Source organism: Galeopterus variegatus, unplaced genomic scaffold, assembly GCF_000696425.1.
Source record: "Galeopterus variegatus unplaced genomic scaffold, G_variegatus-3.0.2 Scaffold2864, whole genome shotgun sequence".
Classification (NCBI taxonomy): Eukaryota; Metazoa; Chordata; class Mammalia; order Dermoptera; family Cynocephalidae; genus Galeopterus; species Galeopterus variegatus.
The window spans coordinates 319847-328137 of record NW_007728975.1 but is presented as its reverse complement, the minus strand read 5'-3'; the positions used below and the strand labels follow the sequence as shown (position 1 = coordinate 328137).

Sequence of the window (8291 nt, the reverse complement as noted above, 5' to 3'; positions counted from 1 at the left end):
CCCCAGGGGGCGGGGCGGACACGGCGGCGCTGACCGACCGCCCGCACGACCCTCCTTCTCTCCGGGGCGGCCGGAGCGCGGGAGGCAGGCGGGCCGCGGGGCGCCAGTACCCCCTCATCGCTCCGGGGAGCCGGGGCCCCGGCGCCCGGAGACCTCGGCGGCGGCCGGGTGCGCTTCCATGGCGGACGCCCCGCGCCTATGGCGAGGACAGAGAGTGAGCACAGGGACAAGCAGCGACCACACGGTCCTCGTTGCCGCCCGCCCGAGGGTCCCTCGGCCCCTACGGACGCCAGATGTCAGCGTCCCCAGGCGCCGGCCGCAGCTGCTTCTCGGTCTCGGCCCCTGCGGCAACTCATCACCGTGCGCGCCCTCCGCTCCCCTCCTCCGCGGTGCGGGGGCGGCTGGGAGATGGAGTGCGGCGCCCGGTAGGGGCGGTAGGGCGTCGCCCCACAGGGACTACAACTCCCAGAATGCACCGCCGGCCTAGGGTCTGGGGCTCTGCCTCTCCCTCCCTCTCGCCCCTTTGGTCTCTCTCCAGCCTCCGCCTCTGCCTGGGGACCCGCGGGCTGGTGTCCTTAGAACCGGTGGAGTCGGCTTCGCCTCCTGTGCTGGGCCGAGGCGCCAGTGAGACTTCAGCCACTGACCCCCACAAAGTCGTCTTTAGAGCCCCGATCGACGAAGAGGGAGGAGAGGATCGACGCAGAGGGAGGAGAAGGGAGGTGGCTGCCTGAAAAACTGGTTGCACGTGAACCCAGCCCTGTCGCCGGGGGCAGAGGTGGGATACTAGGACTTTTGGGGAAGTACTCACGTCCCTGCCAAGGAGACTGGTTAGGGGCACGGAATATCATTTTTTCTTTGCAATGGATGTTACATTCTATGTTTTCATAGGTGATTTTGGAAATAGCCCGCGAATGGCTTAAGGACGTCCTTTGTGCCCTTAATTCACAGTAAATTTGATTCAGCTGCTTTCTTGAGGCCACGCGACAGATGATCCACAGCTGAAGATTTTGCTGCACTACCTTGAACACAGGTCTGTGAAACAAGACACTTCAATAATCTCAAATACTGTCAGAATTATGTGGGGTTTTGGTTTGGTGGTTTTTTGTGCAGCTGGCCGGTACAGGGATCCAAACCCGTGACCTTGCTGTTACCAAGTGCCTGAAATTAAAACTGCCTAGTTCTGCCAGACTGTTCATTTGTTAAACAGGTGCCCCTGGAGGAGTTGAGGATAAATGTCTCTCCGTTAGAAGGAATCAGTCTTCACGTTTTCTTGTGATTCTTTTGCTCCCTGCCGCACCTTTCCTGCTTTTCTACAAATTCCTCTTCTCTGTCTCCTGTCTCCAAAACTAAATCTAAGCCGCAGTCCCTTGACTTAAGTGTATTCCAGTCATATCTAGCTGCCCTACTGTGAGTTGTCTGTCTGCGGCAACTGTCGGAATCCTGCCGATGTAGCCAATTGTACTGTCGGGTTGGGGCTCACAGGCCCTTGAAACCCATTGTACAGACTGGGTCACCAGACCCCTAACATGCAGGTCCACGCTAGGTAGTTGGAGAAGATCCTGGGAGCTGTTAGACGACTCGAGCTCAATCCTCAGCTTCCTCAGCAGCAGCAGCAGCAGCAGCAGCTGTGGCCTCCTGGAGGGTCCCAGGGACCCTGGCAGCAACAGCTTGCAGCAACAGCAGCAGCAGCAGTAGCGGTGTAGGAAAAACATAGGTAAATGGTCAGGGTCCCTCAGATGTCCAGTATCTTACCGAGCATTTGATGTAAATATGCATGCGTTCCCAGGTCTTCCTTGGTTATTGTCTAATGTAATTGTGCATGTGCACCCAAGTGTCCTGGGTTATGAACTTAAGTATAACGGATGAGTGGCTCTGATCCATGGTGCCCCCTGCCCCAGGTATACCTCCCAGGGGAGCCACGGGGAGGCCGCTATTGCTGCTGGAAGCTGTTGCTGCCAATGTTCCCTGGATGCCCCAAAAGGCCACAGCTGCTGCTACTTCTGTTGCTACTGCTGCTGCTACGGCTGAGGACTAAGCTCATGTCGTCTGCCAACAGTTCCTGATCTCTCCCAATTACCAGTTGTGTATTGGCTATCTTGCCTGGGGGACAGTTTCAGAAACTTCCATTTGGACTGCCCCCCTCTGACAGCACTGACCTCATAGACAAGGAGCCAATGTGTGGGTTATGCCAACTGCAGAGTATATTTATACATGGAAATGGGGAAATGACCTCTGAGTGAGTGTACAGATTCAGTGGGCCCACTATGCACCAGACTTAAGCCAGGACCCCATTAGTTACTGGACTCCTATTAGCCCCTGCTCTAACAAGGAGTCCATGATGCTTTGGGTCTCTGGGTATCAAAGTTAAGTCAGAGTCTGTATGCAATAGTATGGGGTCTTTCCCTTTCTCCAGTGTACAGTCACCCAAGCAAATGGTCATATGACCATTTGGGGAAGGATGGGGTGAATCATCACAGTACATGCTTGTGGTGGTGTTGCAGGGTACTTCTTGGGGAACTGGCCATCTCTTCAGTCAATAGACTTTGGATCGATCTGAAAATTGGCTCAGGCCCAGGAACCAAACAAAGGATTATGGCTTTTTATTGGGGCAATTGTGGTAAGCCTCCTGCTGCTCCATTCCTGCCCTTTTCTGGTTGTAGATGTGAGGCGTTACCGTTGCTGGCCCCTTGTCTATTTTGCCCCCAGGGATGCCATGCTTTATTATTCATCTCCCCTACTCCTTGAAGGTCAAACCTCCTGTTTTAGTCCATTTCTGTTGCTCATAACTGAATACACCTGAGTAATATATAAATAAATGAAATTAGAGGCTGGGAAGTCCACAGTCCAGGGAACACATCTGGTGAGGGCCTTCATCCTGGTGGGGTGATTTTCTACGGCAGCTCGGGGTATTGCATGGTGAGAATGGGCTGAGCAAGAGAAAGCTAAACTTCCCACCTGCCCTCCTTAAAGCCATCAGAACCACTCCCATTACTGCATGAGTGGATCAATCCATTCACCAGGGCACAGTCCTCACAATCTAATCGCCTCTTAAAATTCCCACCTTTCAAATACCTAAATTGGATTTCCCACCCTCTTAATACTGTTACAATGGGGGCCAAGCTTCTAAGACATGAACTTCTGGGAGACACATTTAACCCATATCACCCCCTTCGATGTCTCTTTGACCTTCCCAGTTGTCACAGTAATTGTGGACTCTCTGCTTCTGGTGGTTAAGTCCTGCCACCTGTTCTCTATTATTTGGGAGCCTTACCATCTTCACGAATATTAATGACCTAGCTCTGTGACAACAAAAACTGAACTAAATGAGGCTACCAGAGACACTGCCTTTATGTCGTGGTTAATGGGCCTTCCTGTGGGTGTTCTGGCACATTTTGTCCCTTTATTCCTTCCTCTGCCATTTGCTGGGGAAAACTCAGGTATTTTTACTCAATCATGGGCTGGAAGTAGTTGGTAGGAACCGTGGTTTCAGCATGAAGGTGGTGGTGCTTTCCAAGGGGCAGCAGCAGCTGGACCAGAAGTTGATTCCCTGACCACATGATGTGATATATTTGCTGGGGAAAACTCAGGTATTTTTACTCAATCATGGGCTGGAAGTAGTTGGTAGGAACTGTGGTTTCAGCATGAAGGTGGTGGTGCTTTCCAAGGGGCAGCAGCTGGACCAGAAGTTGATTCCCTGACCACATGATGTGATATCGTGACTGCCACATAGGTAAAAGCATGATATACATGGTTTATTTTTGAAGAATTTCCCTTGTGGGAACAACGTTGGACAAAATCAGTAAAATTTTAACTTTCTAGGTACATTCTAGGTACTTTCATTTTAATAAAAGTTAGAAAAACTAACATTTATTGAGCATTTATTACATGCAGTGCACTCTATTAAGCACATGGTGTTATGTTACCTCATTATGTAATCATTATTATCAGTCTCATTTTACAGATGAGCAAACAAAGTAGCACATAACTAAGGAGCTGCTCAGATTTACAAAGTAAGTAGAAGAGATAGGATTGGAACCAGGTCCAACCAATTTTAGTTTTTGACATAGAGATTTTTGTACATATTATATTAGATATGCTATTTATATGTATTAGGTATTTATAACTAAATATTTTATTTTTTGATGCTATTGTAATACACTGGCTTTTTAATTCCATTTTCCAATTGTTCATTGCTAGTGTATTAGAAATACAATTAATTTTTGTATATTGACCTTGTATCCTGGGATCTTGAAAAACTAAATTAAAATTTTTACAGTTTTTTATAGATTCTATGGAATTTTCTATGTAGACAATGTCATTTGCAAGTAAAAACAGTTTTTTTTCCTCCTAATCTGTGCCATTTTCTTTCTTTTTCTTGTCTTGTTACACTAGCTAAGAGTTTAGCATGATCCATTTTAAAACAAATCTTAGGAAGAAAGCTTTCAATATTTAACCATTATGTGTGATACCTTTAGGTTTGTTGTAGATGCACTATACTTAATTGTAGAAATCTTTTCTATTCTTAGATTGCTGAGCACTTTCATCATTTTAAAGTCATGCATGGATGTTGGATTTTGCAAAATGCTTTTTATCTATTGAGATAATCATATATTCTTTTTTCTCTTTACTCTGCTAATATATTGAATTACACTGACCGATTTTCTAATGTTTAACCAACCTTATATTTCTAGGATAAACCTCATTTGGCCATCATGTATTATCCTTTTCACATATTGAAGGAGTTGATTTAAAATTTTTTTTTTAGCATTTTGGAGTTATGTCCATAAGGGATATTTGTATTTTTTTTTTTTTCTAGTAGAGTGGCTGTCTGATTTTGTTAACAGGGTAATGATAGCTTTATAAAGGGCAGAGAAGTATGCCCACCTTTTCTGTTTCCTGGAAGAGTTTGTGTAGAATTTGTATCATTTCTTCCTTAATTGGGTAGAATTTATCTGTGAAGGAATTTGAATCTGGAGTTTTCTTCATGGAAAGGACTGTACTACAAATTCAATTACTGAATAGATATAGGACTTGGCTAACTAATTCTTCTTCAAGAAATCTTGGTAGTTTGAGTCTTCAAAGAAATTTCTCTGTTCCATCTAAGTTATCAAATGTATTTGCATAAAGTTGTTCATACTATCCCTTTATTATCCTTTTAGTGTCTGTGAGATCTGTAATCATGTCCATTTTTTATTTTTGATATTGGCAATTTGTGTTTTCTCTTTTTCCACCCTAATCAGTCTGGCTAGAGGTTTATTCACTTTTTGTTGTTCTTCTCAAAAAACCAGCTTTGGTTTCATTGATTTTTCTCTATTGTTTTTCTATTTTTTATTTTATTGATCTCTGCTCCTACGTTTAATATTTCCTTTCTTTTACTTACTATGGGTATAATTTAAAGTATAAATTGAGGTAATTGAAATAAGAGCTTTGTTCTTTTCTAATATAGTTGTCTAATGCTATAAATTTCCTTCTAAGCAATGTTTTAGCTGTATCTCACAAATGTAGATATACTGTTTTTCATATTAATTAAATTTAAGCTGTTTTCTAATTTCTATTTTGACATTTTCTTTGACTCACTTATTTAAAACTACATTGTTTAATTTCCAAATCTTTGGGGATTTTTCCAGGTATGTTATTGACTTATAGTTCAATTCTGTTGTGATCGGGGAAGATACTTTATATAATTAATTCTATTTAAATGTGTTGGGGTTTGTTTTATGGCTGAGAGTATGGCCTTTCTTGGTGAACATTCCAGGTACACTTGAAAATAATGCATATTCTATTGTTATTGGTTTGAATGTTCTGTAAATGTTGATTTGGTCAAAATAATTAATAATGTTGTTCATGTCTCCTTTATCTTTACTGATTTTCTGTCTACTTGTTTTATTGATTACTGACAGGAGTGCAGAAGTATTTAACAGTAATTGTTAATTCATCTACTTCTTTTAGCTCTAGCAGGTTTTGCTTTGAGTATTTTTAAGCTCTGTTAGTTGCATACACACTCATGCTTTCTATGTCTCTTTAGATCTTATGAATTTACCCCTTTATAATCATACAATGACCTCCTTTATCACTTTTAACACATTTTTGCCTTCAAATTTATAGAGGGTTTATTTTGTAGACAGTGTACAGTCAGACATTGGTTTTAAATTTTTTTTATTATTTTATCTCAGGGGAGATCATGAACATAGTCCCCAACTAGTGTAAATTCCACAGTTGAGTTTCCCACATGTGGGGAATTCGGAGGGATCAGTACATCTGAAGTACAATGGAAAGCCTGGCCCTGGGAGAACCACCTTCATGATCAGGATATCTTCCCTGCCATGTAAGTATTTGTCTTGCTTTTTAAAATACCGATCTGATTTAATGATGTATTTAATGTAACTTTGATGTGGTTGGATTTAAGTCTACCATCTTGCTAATTGTTTTATATTTATTCCGTCTGGTCTTTGTTTCTTTTGCCACCTCTTTTTCCTGTTTTTGCATTAATGGAGTGCTTTTATGATTCCATTTTATCTCTACTGTTGTTTATTTTTTATAACTCTTTTATAACTTCTTAATGATTGCCATAAGCTTGTTAATATATACCTTTAATTATTCAAAGTCTACCTTCAAACTACTTCACATGTAGTTTAAGAATCTCACAACTCACAACTATATACTCTCAAGTCCTCCTATCCATCCTTTGTGCTATTATTTTCATAAATTTTAATTTTAAATATGCTCTAATACACACTAGATGACTACTGCTTTGGTTTCAGTCATTTAATTATTATTTAGAGCAGTTATCAATTTAAAAATGTCTTTTACATTTACTCTCCTTCTTAGTATTTCTGTAATCTTATAATTTTTTTATTTTAACATTTATTTGTATTTGTGGGGTATAGTGTGTTGTTTCAATACATGCATAGAATGTACATTAATTCACTCTGAAGATAGCATAGCTCTATACCCATAAATCTCCTCCCGTAAAGTACTTATTTAACTTTTCCTTTAGCATGGGTCTGCTGATAAGTAATTCTTTCACCTTTTGTTTGTTCAAAGCAATATTTATTTAACTTCATTTTAGAAAGACATAGAACTCCGGGTTGATAGGTTTTTTTTTTTCTTTCAGTGATTCTAAGACATCACTCTATTTTCTTCTGGGTTGCATAAATTCTTTTTTTTTTTTTGTCTTTTGTCTTTTTCCGTGTCCGGCAACGGATCGCAACCCTCAGTGTCGCCCCCGTACCGGACCGGGGACCGGCAACGGGATCGCAACCCTCAGTGCTGCCCCCGCGCCTCGCTCAGCCAGTGAGCGGGAACCGGTCTGCATGTGGGATCCGAACCCTCGGGCGGGAGCGCCGCCGCGCTTCCCAAGCGGCGCACCCATCCAGTGCGCCACCGGGCCGGCCCTGGGTTGCATAAATTCTAAGGAGAAATCTGTAATTCTTATTCGGGCTGCCCTCAAGATTTTCTCTTTATCTTTGGTTCCAGAAGTTTGAACATTGTTTGTCTGCGTAGATTTTTTTTTTCCTCACATTTATCCTGCTGGGGGTTTCCTGTACTTCTTAGATATGTATTTTGAAGTCTTTCATTATTTTTGTTAGCTCTTCACTTTCTCTTTCTATCTGGCTTGTACAGCATCTAACTTCTCTTCCTCTCATGCTTTGTCTGAGGTATGGCAGGGTCTATCATTTTTTTAAATCTCAGGCTTTTCGGTTGTGCTACAACCTTAGTTCTCTGAGGGGTTCAAAAAGAGTTACAGATTTACAGTTTATCTGGAGCTTCCTTGTTCTAGTGGAAGTTATATTTTCTTTCAGGTTTTCTGGAAATTAAATTAACATTTAGGGTAAGTTCCACTATCTATTAAAAGCGATGAGTTAGGATCAGAGTCCGTGCAGTCTGGCCCCGCCGGATGCCAGGTCCCCTCCCAGAGAGGACCCAGTGAATGCACGCACGGTGTCCAGGTCATGAGCTCAGAGGTCAGCTGTACACCCCTCCCTTCCCACAGTGTGTCAGGGCGTTTACTTTGAGACTGAGCAGTCACAGAGTCTCAGCAGCAATATGGCCATCAGCCACACTAGGGGATACCCAGTCTGCACACACCCCCATTGGAACACTCACTAGTGGCGGAAATCCAGCTCCTGAGAGTCAGGGTTGTAGTTGATGAGAAGGCAGCGCTTGATGGTGTTCAGATTTACCTGATAGGAGAGGAAGAGCAGGGACATGAGCTGCGCATGGCCTATGTGCTCCAGCAATCACACGGCAAGTTTGGGGGGGGGGGGGGTGTCACTGCTAATACCATGGAG

General features: G+C 43.0%; 1 long non-coding RNA gene across 1 annotated transcript; it reads left to right on the top strand.

The window, feature by feature from the left end:
* Positions 1–692: 692 nt before the first annotated feature.
* Positions 693–6319, top strand: LOC103599136. Its single transcript, XR_551266.1, has 3 exons — positions 693–775; positions 889–1030; positions 6174–6319. It is a non-coding gene; the product is annotated as an uncharacterized LOC103599136 (long non-coding RNA).
* The last annotated feature ends 1972 nt before the right edge of the window (positions 6320–8291 follow it).